This window comes from Palaemon carinicauda, chromosome 40 (genome assembly GCF_036898095.1).
Source record: "Palaemon carinicauda isolate YSFRI2023 chromosome 40, ASM3689809v2, whole genome shotgun sequence".
In the NCBI taxonomy this organism is placed as follows: Eukaryota; Metazoa; Arthropoda; class Malacostraca; order Decapoda; family Palaemonidae; genus Palaemon; species Palaemon carinicauda.
This window is the reverse complement of record NC_090764.1, coordinates 48,210,189-48,225,600: the sequence shown is the minus strand read 5'-3', so window position 1 is coordinate 48,225,600 and position 15,412 is coordinate 48,210,189. Positions and strand designations below refer to the sequence as shown.

Here is a 15,412-nt window from a genome sequence, read left to right as displayed (position 1 = left end):
AGTACAGAGTGAGTTCATTTAGAAACATTTGCTGCGTGCTGTGTTTTATTCAGTTTTGGAGCAGAGACATGTTCTCATTGGGTCTGCATGTACATATGAAAAATGCATCGAAATGACCAGCATCAACAATAACTATGAATAGATGTACGAGGATTTTAGATGATGCTAGTAAATTGCCATATTTTTTTGGCGCATTTTTATATAATGTACATTTGTAAACTTTTCAGTTTGAATGAATGAAAAGATCATTTAAAGGTTTAAATGTCACTCATGAATGGCAGGGGCATGGGACAGTGACATTGCCCTATCGAGCAGGATAATGCCCTAGAGACTGATCCTATACAAGTATGATTAGCGCCTAAGCCACCCTCTTCACCCAAGCTGGGACCAAGGAGGGCCAGGTAATGGCTGCTGATGACTCAGCAGATAGACCTATAGGTTCCCCCAAACCCACCAACCTCAGCTCACAAGGATGGTGAGGTTGCAGCGACCAAAGGAACTAACGAGTTTGAGAAGGATTCGAACCCGAGTCTGGCGATCATACCACAACCCTAAACGGTTTCAAGAGAATGAAAGAAGAATTTTGGACTGCATAATTTTGTGTGATCTCTTCGTGTCTCAGTGGTAATTGTTAGAATCCACGACCAACCAGAAGCTATTATCATAAAGTTAATTCACCCTTGGGTCTCGGATCCCGAGGCAGAGGGAATTCGATATTTAGAGGTATTTAAGACATGAATTTATGTAAAAAAAAAAACGCTTAAATGTGAATAAATATCATATATATATATATATATATATATATATATATATATATATATATATATATATATATATATATATATATATGTGTGTGTGTGTGTGTGTGTGTGTTTGTACATTACAACAGCAACTGCTGCCGTATCTAGTCCATGGCAGGACAAAGACCTCAGACATATCCTTTATTCATGTCTGGGTTTTGGCCAGTTCACATCATCACGCTGGCTAATTGTGAACTCTTAATGATGGGAGACTTTTCCTTGATCGCTCACAGCAAACTAACCTAGTATAGGTTTCCTTGACTAGTATATAGCTTTGCTGATCATGGCGATACCCAAACCTTTTCACCACGGTAAAGAATCCCCGCTCATATATATATATATATATATATATATATATATATATATATATATATATATATATATATATATATATATATATATATATATATATATATATGTGTGTGTGTGTGTGTATGTATGTATGTATGTATGCATGCATGGCTTACCATGCATATCTCTCCGTCGGAAGTGGTGTGGCCAGTAGAGTCCAGTGTACCAACCGTGTTTCACATAATTGTACATAATTCCTTTTGTATATATTATGCTTGTATCTTCGCTCCTCCCTCGCACTAAAACGAACATGAAAATTCCTGTCTGGTTTATCCTCTGTGATATTGTCTGTCTTGTGAACTTGTCATGTCCTGTTGCCTTGAGGTTTTGTATATAAGGAGAGTGTTCCACAACAATATAACTCAGTCGTTTCCAATCTGCCTTTGATTTCACAACTCCTCTCTCGGCCCGTCACATTGGTGACCCCGGAAGTCGACTCGCTCCCACCGCCTTCCACCCCCACCCCCTCGCCCCTTCATCGTTGGTACTATGGCGGACTCTACGGCAGTTGGTGCTGTGGCCGCTCCATTCAAACTTTCATCGTTTGCCAGCGGAGAGGCATTTGCTTGGTTTCAGCGCGCAGAAGTCCAGTTTCGTATCAGGGGCGTGACTCGCTCAACCACCAAAGCGGATTATGTTCTTGCGGCGATAACCGAGGACACCTTCCCAGAAATATCCGACTGGCTTTGTGAACAAGGAGACACCCCAATAGCGTATGACGACCTCAAATCATACCTTCTGCAGCAGTACTCACCGTCGCCAGCCGCCCGTATAGCAAAGCTTTTTCAGCTCTCGCAACAACCGTTGGGGGACCAAAGGGCTTCGCTTGCCCTCAGGGAAATGACCAGTATCGCTCGCCTTCAACCTGCCGCAGATGGCTCTCCTCGTGAGGTGAACCTACTCCGTGCCCTTTGGATACGCCGTTTACCTGAACCTGTGCGCGCTGCCATACCTGATGTCGATAGTTTACCCATAAAGGACTTGATGACCAAAGCCGACGCCCTTATGGACAGCCACTTCAAGACCTCCATCAACGCCTCCACCCCTGACGACGAGGATGCCTATTCAACGTCAACCGAAGCTGACATGAATGCCGTAGGACATACACGCCTACCCCGTGACGTGCCGAAGCGGCGACAAAGCCGCCCACCACCCACCAATCGCTCGCGCCCCAACGAACGACTTCTACAGCCACTTACTACCTCCCATCCACCGCAGTTTTGCTACTACCACTTCAGATTCGGGGCAACCGCGAAGAAATGTGCCAAAGATTGTCAGTGGCCAAAAAACGTGTAAGTAGGCCATCGCTTGTGGCGGTGGCCTCCCATGTTTCTAATCTTTTCTTTTTACAGGATGCAGGAACGGGCGTGCGATTTTTGGTAGACACGGGTGCTTGTCGTTCTCTTTTGCCAAGGAAACTCTTCAAGACACAACGTAGTCTGTCTACATCTGCCGACGTCCGCTTGGTAGCTGCCAACGGATCTGCGATACCCACCTATGGTTACGAGAGCCTCACATTATCGTTCGGAAACGGTAAATTCAATTGGAAGTTTCTCGTTGCTGACGTCACAATGCCAATCCTCGGTGCGGATTTCCTCTCTCATTTTCACCTTCTGGTCGATGTCGCCCACCGACGATTGGTCAACGCAGACTCGTACTTGTCGACACCTCTTCAACCCGCCCCCTCTAACCTCGCTCTCCACATCAGCGCACCCACGGATGCCTACGCCCACCTCCTCACGTCGTACCCGGAAGTTTTCCGTCCAGAACTTCGCCACACGCCCACGGTTCCTGCCAAGCACGGTATTTATCACCATATCAAGATGACGGGACCCCCAGTCTTCGCAAAATTCAGACGTCTGGCACCGGAACGATTGGCAGCCGCCAAACAGACGTTCGCCGAAATGGAGAAAATGGGCCTTTGCCAAAAGGCCTCCAGCCCATGGTCGTCACCCTTACACATCGTTCTGAAGAAAGACGGCTCCCTCCGTCCGTGCGGGGATTACAGGCGCCTGAATATGCAAACAGAACCGGATCACTACCCCCTCCCAAACATTGCCGATGTAACCTCCTACCTGCACAAAGCAAAGGTTTTCTCTACGCTCGACCTCCTGAAGGGGTATTATCAGGTGCCTATGAACCCAGAAGACATCCCCAAGACTGCCATCACCACTCCGTTTGGCACATACACCTTCAATTACTCCTGTTTTGGCCTTCGTAATGCTGGGGCAACGTTTCAACGTCTCATGGATGGCATCTTAGGGGACCTCCCTTTCTGTGTATGTTATGTGGACGACATACTTGTATTCTCCTCCTCAAAAGAGGAACACCTCCGTCACCTGCGCATCGTGCTCGACCGCCTGCAACAAAACGGCCTTGTAATCCGGTACGACAATTGTACCTTTGGCGCCAACGAAGTGTCGTTCTTAGGGCACCGTATCACTCCTGAAGGAGTCCATCCCCTCCCTGAGAAGGTAGCAGGCGTTCAGAATTTCCCCACGCCCTCGACTGTCAAAGCTCTGCAGGAATTCTTGGGCATGATCAACTATTATCACCGCTTTCTGCCAGCCATTGCCGCCACTCTTGCTCCCCTCTACGCCTCCCTCAAGGGCAAGCCAAAGGACTTGAAGTGGGGTCCCCTTCAAGAAGCAGCCTTCTGCAATGCAAAGAAGGCCCTATCAACTGTTGCGGCTCTCACTTTTCCTATCCCACACACCCCTCTCTTTCTCTCCACCGATGCCAGCGACGTCGCTATTGGTGCAGTACTCGAGCAAGTGGTCAAAGGCTCGCCCCGCCCATTGGCCTTCTTCAGCAGAAAACTGTCCAAGGCAGAATCGGGTTATTCTACCTTCGATCGAGAATTGCTGGCGGTGCACTTGGCTGTCCGTCACTTTCGCCATTTCTTAGAAGGTACGCCCTTCGTCATTCGCACAGACCACATGCCTCTGGTGCACGCCTTCACTCGACAGTCTGATGCCTGGTCCGCCCGTCAACGCCGACATCTCTCCGCCGTGGCTGAATACAATTGCACCCTCCAATACGTCCCTGGGAAAATGAATCCCGTTGCCGATGCCCTGTCAAGAAACACGTTGGCTGCCGTTCAACTGGGATTGGATTACAACGCCCTGGTTGAAGCCCAACGACCGGATCCAGAGTATCAAGCTTGTAGGACATCCTGCACGTCCCTCCGTTGGGAGGATTTTCCCCTCGAAAACTCCAACACCACCCTCCTCTGTGACGTCAGTACTGGTAGACCGCGACCTTGGATTCCTGCTCCCATGCGCCGACAGGTGTTTGATTTCATCCACGGCCTTTCACATCCCTCGTGCCGTTCTATTGCACAGCTGCTGAAGACAAAGTTCATTTGGCACGGCATTTCTAAGGATGCTAAGGATTGGGTCCATGCCTGTACTTCTTGCCAAACTTCCAAAGTACATCGACACACGGATTCAGGAGTGGGCACCTTTCCTCAACCTCAGCGTCGTTTCGCACACATTCACGTCGACATTGTAGGCCCCCTACCCACATCACAAGGACATCGTTACCTGTTTACCGTCATCGACCGCTCCACTCGTTGGCCTGAAGCCATTCCCATGGAAACTGCAACGTCCGCCTCATGTACATCTGCCTTACTCTCTGGATGGATTTCAAGATTCGGTATCCCTGAGGATATTACTTCTGACAGGGGAACCACTTTCACCTCTCAATTATGGACGTCGTTAGCGAATCTCCTGGGCATCACCCTACATCAGACAACGGCCTACAACCCCGCTGTCAATGGAATGGTTGAACGTTTTCATCGCACCCTCAAAGCAGCTTTGATGTCCCGCTGCAAGGATTGCAACTGGTTTACTCAGCTTCCCTGGGTCCTCCTTGGACTAAGGACCACTCCTAAAGACGCCCTCGACGTCTCGGCAGCCGAAATGGTGTATGGCGACCCGTTTGTCGTCCCTGCCGAGTTTTTTCCTTCTACAACCTCCTCCGACGATCTCCAGCGCATACGTCACGTCGTGGGAAAATTTACTCCGTGCCGCCAGACTTACAAGCCCCCAGCGAAGCATCACATACCAACGGACTTGCACTCTGCAACGCACGTCTTCCTGCGCAACGACACCAGCAAGCCACCGTTAACGCCCCCTTACACGGGACCTTTCCTTGTGATCCGACGCAGTCCGAAAGCATTCCTCCTAAACATTCGGGGCAAAGAAGACTGGGTCTCCATTGATCGTCTAAAACCTGCTTATCTTCTGCCAGATGACCCGCCTACAGTTCGCCTCTCTAGATCAGGGTGCCCTATTTAACATGTACAGTATGTCATTTTTAGGGGGGAGCCATGTACCAACCGTGTTTCACACAATTGTACATAATTCCTTTTGTATATATTATGCTTGTATCTTCGCTCCTCCCTCGCACTTAAACGAACATGAAAATTCCTGTCTGGTTTTTCTTCTGTGATATTGTCTGTCTTGTGAACTTGTCATGTCCTGTTGCCTTGAGGTTTTGTATATAAGGAGAGTGTTCCACAACAATATAACTCAGTCGTTTCCAATCTTCCTTTGATTTCACAACTCCTCTCTCGGCCCGTCACACCAGTCTTCTGGTTTCTCACACTTGTTGTTCAAGTGAAACGCTTGGTCCCATAGCATTTTTCTTGACCCCAGAAGATGCTGGCACCTTTTGAAAACTGGGAGAACGTGTGAGTGCCAATCCAAGATTAAGAGAGTTCAGGACTGAATTCGGTCTTATATATATATATATATATATATATATATATATATATATATATATATATATATATATATATATATATATATATATATATGTATATATATATACATATATATACTGCATATATATATATATATATATATATATATATATATATATATATATATATATATATATATGGTGTGTGTGAGTGTGGGCTGTTGTATGAATACAAATAGCTGTCCTATGAATTTGTAATGGTTCTACATTTCAAGGCAAATGAGCCTCTTTCTCTTGAGAGGACATTAACTGCAGTGGCAGTAAGCAGTGTAAAGTGGAAATATTTGCCTTAGGAATTACCAACGGTTTATGAGCTGGTATATTGTTCATTAAGGTAAAGGAGTACTTTGTTAAGGGTTGTGCACTTCCTGGTAGGTGGAAGTGCCCCTAATCGGAACTTGAACCTTCATTCCAAATACTAAGGCAGAAGTCAAAATGATAATGTTCTATTTTCAATTCCAGATTCCCGCTTACGTATTGCCCTGCAACTTCTTTGCTATCTGGAAATAATGAAGCATCTCCCAACTTTTTTAACGAAGTGTATTGCAAAATCACTGTAAATAATTTCTGACAATATTTCATTATAGTATAGGAGTGATACGGCAATGGAGTATAAATTTCCCGGAGCGCATCTTTCTGACTTTTATTTTTTTGTTGGTTTGTCATTTTCTCTTTTATTCTTTGAAGATTGGGACTATTGAAATGAAATATGACTCGTCCGCGTTCAGTATAGGATCATTAAGTAAAGGTTATGTGTGAGCGTTCCATTAAATCTGTTTCGAATAACCTAAACATTGAAGGAAAATGATAAAAGTTCATGATGATTGGAAACTTGTACGTCGAATTACACCCCGGGAGTCAATTTTCAGTTTAATTTTTGTTTTGTTGTTTACAAAATTAGATGAACACGAATAAAAATAGTTTTCCTGAGTATCTCTCACTTCATTGCCATTTTCGCTGGGAAGAGTCTGGTGGTCTACACCAGCCTTATTTACTTTCACACCTCATCAAGGGCCCTTTCTGGCATAAGGCACTCTCTCTCTCTCTCTCTCTCTCTCTCTCTCTCTCTCTCTCTCTCTCTCTCTCTCTCTCTCTCTCTCTCTCTCTCTCTGTTAATGAAATTTATCAAATTCAATTCAATGTGAAAATATAAAAATTCCAACTTTTACTTGAAGACGCGTCTCTGCTGTAATCTTATCAGAGTTTGACCGAAGTTTGTGACATCAGCCCTGATAATCCTATGAGACGTTATGTTAAAAGTTTACCTTTTAGGTATATTCGCTTAGGGGTGAATCTGTAGGTAATTTGAGTTACTATTGATTCTATAAATGAAATTAAAGGCATAAAACATTTACTCTTTTGTTTTCAGTATGTCATTATTTCTTGCCATTAGGATCAAATGACATTAATTTTGCGGGGACTTTTTAATATTTTAGTACGAATTCAGAAATTTTCAAAATAAAGCTAAGTTATCATTCATAATTACTGTGCACATTTGTTAGAAAATATCGTTTCTGAGAAATCTCCAACAGAATAGCTTAAAGGAAATCCATACGATAAAATCCTGTTATTAACTATAGTTCATCTTCAAATGAGCTATGCATAAGACTCGGATAAAGAGAATATGTACAACCACTATCAATATAGACTTTTTGAAAATAGAAATCACCCAGTAATTTAGGCAACGAGGATCCATTGCTAATCTGCGTTTGGCTTGCAGGATTTGTAGGATTCGTTTTAGAGTATGGTCTATTATATATGTTATGGAGGTCATAATTATATCGTATTTTTTGTTGGCATCTGGAGGGGGCCATGTAAGATTTTCTAAATCTCAGCATTAAAATAAAAGGTAAATAACCACTCCAATTTTTTTTATTTTATTGTATTCTAAGTTATGCTTTGTTTAAAAAGCATGAAAGCATTATTATTGTTTATGATTAAAAGATAATTGTAATATATCACTGTGAAAGCTGCAATTTCGCTTGTAAAGTGATGCCTCCATTCCATTTGAAAAATAAAGTATGGCTATTATCTGAGCTCACACCATAAGCAGCAATCTTGGGTCTTACTTTTCTATTCTCCTTTGAAGTAAAAGGTAATGTATAGGTGTCTGGTTTCAGTTACAATTTCATCTGAATAGATAGTCACCCGAACGTCAGCCGGGCAAGCCCAATTCCCAACTGTAGTACCTAACCACAGCAGTGGCCTCCCCAGTAAACAGCTTAAACTCACGCTCCCGGGCGGGAATCGATCTGCTGCCATGCAAATGCTAGGTGAAATGCGTTACCACTATACTAGCCAGGAACTACAAATATTGTGAGAATAGATTATTTTCTTAATAGTAATCATGACTTCTTGCTTCCATTTTTACTTGATATTTATGAGAAGTACATAAGCTTAAAGTTATCACTGAATACCCCTGAAGTTCTTGAATTAAAGGTTGTATAGTACATTCATCAAAAGCTATTAGCCACTATTACTTTGGACTTGCAGTTGTAATAAATTGTGATACTCAACGAGTTACTTTCCTCCGTTAAATGTCATCATAATTGTGCTCTCTCTCTCTGACAATGGATAATCATTCTTTTCTGAGGACTTACTCTGGCCCAGTTTTTCATTCAGAGGGACATTACTACCAGATCCACTGCACACTATAGTTCTCAGAGGTATGGTGAAGTGGCGTGGCATAATGATAAGTTTTTGCTGGACAATTTATTTTGCCCCATAGATAAAATTCAATTGGTATCAGTTCTTTCTGATGCTCTCTATACAGTACACATCAACTTTCTGTTTCTCTCATGCATGTTTTCTTACTCGGAGAGTCTTTAGATAGCCAAGCCATGCCTAGGTGACTGGTGGTACCTGGCTTAGTCTCCAAGAGACTTGTCCTAAAGAATAGATATGATCCACTAATAGATGAATTTTAATCCATGCTAACGAATCCCCTGTATGCCCATGTTTGTTTGACAAATTAATGGGAAACGATTAACCTTAGTATCCATTTCCTGAGACTGCTGAAGAGCTAACTTGTCTATTAGCCAATACAAGCTGAAGTGGGACTAAGTATTCCTGACTCTTGAATCGATGACAGCTCAGTTCTGTTGGATAGCTCACCAAATAATACCGTTACTATTCCAACAACTAAGTAATGTAGAGGATCTGTAAACTACCACATCACCGGCAGAACAGTCCCCACAGCTCTCCTCTTTAGGATGACAAAGTTAATGTACGTAACTATAAACATACAAGTAATCTATGTGGTATTTTGTTCATGATGAAATTTAATCGCAACATGTTTTTCTCCCAGACTAAATGCTGAACTGTTTAGTTAGTGACCCTTTTAGTGACCCTGCTTACGGTATATCTCAAAATACGATTTACTTAAATCTATCATAAAACGTCAATTTTTCTTGTTCTATTGAGGTTTTTGGCATTTTTCTAGAACATTTAAGTGTATATATTGTACAATCACATCCTTAGTCACCTTTACACACCATGCTTGATCGATCATCCTTTCAGTACGGAATTACAGTAGAAGCATGATCCGGTTCGTGTGGGTTCTGGGTAGAAGTTGGTTTTAACAGTAGATCTTTCTTCACCTTACCTCAAACTTCGTGTTAATCTGTAAACCTTGTCACGGTATTCATTATACTACGCTTTAGTATAAATCTATATTGTGCTGGAATTTTGTCTCTTTGGTTTAAAAAGAGAGAAATCTGCTCTGATCAAAACGTATGTGTATGCAAGTCCTTTTTTGGTTATGCATTTGTGAAAAGGAAAAGTATAATCTCTCAAAAGGTTTTCGTATCTCTCTCTCTCTCTCTCTCTCTCTCTCTCTCTCTCTCTCTCTCTCTCTCTCTCTCTCTCTCTCTCTCTCAGGAAGATGTCTTAAGCAAATAATCATTATTTATTTTAGGCCACCATTATATCCTCTAGTTATCTTATATCACCTATTATATCATTAGTACCTATGATAATTGACATAATTTATAGATTTTGTTATTTATGTCTTTTAAGAAGCTTACCCCTTTTTTCTCGATGCTTAATGGATAATATGAATAAGTTTTATTAAGTTTCAGGAATCAATTTCATTCTTTTCTGTTAAAGATAAATAATATCATCAGGGTATTTTAGCATCGTATCGAGATTTGTAAATGAGAATCCAAGGAGAAAAGAAAATAGAAATAAGTGAAGGAAAATATGATCTGATATTTTCTCGTGTAATTTGTTTGAGTTTATTTGAGTTTTCGTCGTTTGTAGAACATATTAAGAAACTATAAACCTTTGAATTATTGTTTATGTATGTGGAAAGAAAGTAGAAAGTCGTTTAATTGAGCTAAAGCCTTCGTTGACAAACAAAGGAATTTATATGTAATATATCCTTTGACCTAACGATTGAAATTCAAAAAAGGGAAAAGCCTTGGCTTTGAAATACAATGATTACTTCATAATCTTATCCAACTTTAGATACAATTTATATATTCAGGGATTCAAGATTATCAAATAATTTCCGTTTCCTTTAACTCATTATCACTAATTAAATGTCTTAAAAGACTAAGCTTTAACTAAGGAATCAAGAGTGATCTCGCCCTTAAGTTTTGAGTTATATATCGAACTCCATGGAAAGGTCGAGATGAAATGGAGGTTGATGGATTGAATTATGGAAAGGCATGTGGGTGGCCTGCCACTGGCGTAAGTTATTCCCTTTAAGAAGATCCTCCTGCCCCCCCCCCCCCCTCTCGCCCCCTTTTTTCCAGATACCGTAACCTTCTGATGTGGCCTGGAGGTGTTATTCCATGTCTGTATTTATGGCAGTGTACGCGATCCGTCAAAAATGAGGGCTAAATATTTAGATAGATATCCACACACACATTCAAGCTTTCCCACCGCCTTCCCCTTTCCTAACTACCACATGACATTTTGGGCAATTTGCAGAGGATTGTCGTTCCTGAGTGGTTGCCGTTTAATTTTACTGGATACACACACACACACACACTAGTGTACGCCACCCGTCGAAATGACGGCTAAATATTTAGATAGATATGCACATGCACGGATTCAACCCTTCCTTCTAGTAGTTATACATTTGGCTATGCCTCTCAGCGTGATCGGAAAGATAAAGATATATATGTATGTATGTATATATATATATACATACATATATATATATATATATATATATATATATATATATATATACAGTATATATACATATATAGATTTATATGTATATATATACGTACTTCTATATATATATATATATATACGTATATATATATATATATATATATATATATATGTGTGTGTGTGTGTGTGTGTGTGTGTGTCTGTGTGTGTGTGCTTGTATAGAAGTATGTATATGTATGTATATATATATATATATATATATATATATATATATATATATATATATATATATCCAGACACTAGTTCTTTGTTATATAGGAGAGATTCTAACATGTAAAGTCATTTACCTTTACGTTGTCTTTCATAATAAGATTTTTTGCTCTCTGTATTAGATGCCACGTTCTTTCACATTAAACTGTTATATAGAATGCTATCCTTTGCATATGTGCAATCGTAAGAAGTATTGTTTTAAAGGTTGGGAAATATATCGGACTCCTCTGTACATTATCAATTGATGATTAGACAATGCATATGGTGTCGTACTTAGTATTGAATTGGTGACCTGGTTTCACCTGGAAATTGTTCTCATCGAAGAACTGGGAGCATAGCTTAGTTTATGTTCAAGTATGTTTCGTATAGATCAATTGAAAACTATTGTAGTCATTTTTAAAACTATTCAAGAATACAGAGAATAGAAAACAGAGAGTTTATTGATATTTAGAAAAAACGGGGCTGCGAAGGAAAAACTGTGAAATAGGAAAGTATTTCCAGCTGGTAGGATAAAATTTAATCTTTTACCCTTTGAGTGCCAAAACCCCTTACCAAAGGATTTGGCTCTCAAGCCGCAGGCCCTTCATTTGGACATTTTACTTAAAGTAATTTTAGCACAAAAGCTATAAAAGATAGGACTTTACAGCTTTTATCATCGTAAAGCTGAATACATTTCCTTTCCATTGGCATTTATTATTACATGTCCTGTAAAAAAATATGGACATTTATGATAAAGCGTTTTATAGACATCCATAATAAAGAAAAAGAAAAAACTGGTAATTACTTGACGTATAATGTGTCCAATATCTCCGAAGAAATTAGAAAATGACGCTCAAAGGGTTAACTTAAGTCTTTTATGGATCACCTTTGGAATATAGAAAACTTTGTTAGTTGCTACCTGAAAATAGCCTTGAGTAAGTTTTAGTGGCCATAACCATGTCCATATTTATTTAATAAAGTACGATATAAGAATGTGTGTACTCTGGTCAACGTAATGTATTTAAAAAACTATTGTTTATGCTAAAATGAATAATTTTGTAGCAGACAAATAAATGGAAGTGTATTAAGGGTGTGATATGAAAGCTGTTTTTTAAAGTTAATAGTTTCAACTTTTATGTGAGCAGTCCTAGACAATATGACTTTTTCCCAAAGTGAGAAAGAATATAGTTTGCCTCCCTTCAAGAAAAGTTTTTACAAACAATCCTGCTCTTAACTTATTTTAACTTTTTCAACACCAATAGAAAAATAGAGTGAGGACATCAGCGCTTGTACCAGATTAGATGGAAGTCAAAATAGGTCATAGCAGTAGTGTGTCTATTGTAAGAGTAACTCATATGTACAAATATAATCAATATAACAGTTAGCAATCCACTCATATTGAGATACTGTTGGATAGATAGGTATTGTCTAATGATTCATTTAAAGATTATGAAAGTAAGATTACAACCAACATTAGGTAGTACCGTCAAAGTAATGATCACCATAAGAAATTAAAACACCCGAATTAGGTACTGTAATATGGGGCTAGTTGTTAGTGTAATGACTCCTGAGGAAGAAAGAATAGCCAGTAGCTATAAAGTGGCAAATGAAAACTATGCTAATTACATATAATAAACTTTAGGTCTCAACCAAATAGGGGTTAGGAGAGGAGATCTGGGTCATATATCAAAAGAAATAGTGCCATCCAGCTACCTGCTGTCATCAAGGAAGATTTATGCAATAGCCACGTGCAGCCTCGTAAGCCACAAAAACTGTTTCAGTACCATATGTTTAAGTTTATAAAGAAGACATTTGTTGGTTCCTTATATAAGTAGAAATATCAGCGGAAAAGATGGTCGGCTAAATACTGAATTTAAGGTAAATTTATTGCAGAAGAACAACATAGGTTTGTTTTTTGCCTGCCATGACATCATGATACCCAGAAAATGAAGGTTGGGAGAGGGGGAGGGGCATTATTAGAGGCAGTCCTTTGAGTTAAAGATGTGATATAATAAGCGGTCGTTCTAGAAGTCTTTGTTTTATAATATTTATTGCAAACTTTCTATAACTGGTTGTTGTTTTGTATCATGCTATCATCTGTGAATTTTGATACTAGACTAAAAAAGTAGGGTTTCCATTTTTGTATAGGCGTACATGGTCTAGACTCTAGTAGTAATTGTTGGAAAAAAACAGTTGTGTCATAGTTGATGTTTCTATTCAGAATAGGAAAAAGCTGCCTTTTATAGATCCCACACCATAAGGGTTTGGGAAAATGTATTATTTCTAATCATATGTACAGATGAATGGCCATTGCATGTTTCACTAAAGATTTAACTATCATCTCAGTCAAATAACGTTATTTGGAAAGTGAACTTCCAGCAAATTGAAAAAAAAAAAATACCTCATGCAGAGCCGCATTTACTTAGGTTGATATGGATTCACACTTGCAAAGCTTACTTAATATATGGTACTGAAGAATCGAGTGCTTTTGTCTGTGTAGAGTTCAAAGTTACCTGCTCAAGCAGACTTCTGTAGGATTTCTATTCCACTAGTCCTGTGGTTACAAACCCTTATCGTATTATTATTATTATTATTATTATTATTATTATTATTATTATTATTATTATTATTATTATTATTATTATTGTTGTTGTTGTTGTTGTTGTTGTTGTTGTAGTAATTATTACAAGCCGAACTGCAAACCTAGTTTGAAAAGTAGAATATTACAAGAACAAGGGTCCTAGTAAGAAAAATAACAGAGCAAAAAGATAGAATACATATATCTTTAGAAGAGAAATTACTGCAAAATAAATAAGATGACCTAAGTAGTAAACCAATGAACCAAGACTCGTTTCTGCCTGCCAATCAATCTGTTTTACATTGGCACCAAGTTTAAACTTCTAAATTTCCACCAATTCAACTGTATGCTTAAAAATTCATTCCACAATTTGATCAAAGATGGTATCAGATTTATATAAACGGTTTGATACAGTACTGAACCTGATAAGTAATTATTAGACTGTTGATAGTAACTGCATATCTAGTTGTTCGATAGTCTAAGGAAATAAGATGCAAAGGATTTTCAGACTTACTATTTTTTTAGCTAATTTAATGGTATTTCCAGTGATTAATACTAAGATTTGGTATAATAAATTTAAGAGACCAAGTTTTTGGCCATCAATTTAAGAGGGGACTTGTCTGTTGACGACTAACCAAAAACATTATCAAAACTGGGAAGAACAGCAGACTAAAATAGATTTCTCCAGAATATATAGGTCTTTAAATTCATAAGAATATTTTATCAGAGTGACAACTCACATTATTGAGGATGAGGTAAACCAAGTGTTTCTCAAAATTTAATTCAATTCAGTTCCATTCAGTTAAAGAAACTATCAATGAAAATTTTTGTGTTTGGGATCCAGTGACCAATTCAAAAGGGTAATATATATATATATATATATATATATATATATATATATATATATATATATATATATGTGTGTGTGTGTATATATATATATATATATATATATATATATATATATATATATATATATATATATACATATATATATATATATATATATATATATATATATATATATATATATATATATATATATATATATATATATATATATATATATATATATATATATATATATATATACATTTATCTTATGAGAGTTTGGTCATTCAAAAGAGTAAAGCATGATCGGAAGTTTCGATTTCAGTACCAACAGTGTTAACTATAGCACTAGGAAAATCTGGGAGTGTCAGATCAAATCAATTTCCAGACTTTTGTGTGACCTTATTTAAGAAATAAAGGTAATCAGTTCGCTTTTAAAAGTAAAGTCAATGAGTTAGAGAAACAGACTTTAACCACTCTATAGGGTAGGAATGGAAATTGCCCATTTACATAAAAAGAATTTTTTATCTTCCTGTATCTTGGCCATGATGGTGAGATGGCACTAATATCATCTGATCTTGGATTTCAATTCTTGGAATATAGATTAGGTTTTTGAAAAGCTTCTTTGATTCAAAAGAATGTGATCCATAAGTCCTAAGTATTGAAATCACTTAAGTGTGGAGTACATTTGAATTATGATTTATTGAAT

The 15,412-nt window shown here is 38.6% G+C and overlaps 1 protein-coding gene across 1 annotated transcript in view; it reads left to right on the top strand.

Moving 5' to 3' along the window:
- Positions 1 to 15,412, top strand: part of LOC137631764 (E3 ubiquitin-protein ligase MARCHF11-like) — a 232,257-nt gene that overhangs the window by 190,589 nt on the left and 26,256 nt on the right. The window lies entirely within an intron of this gene.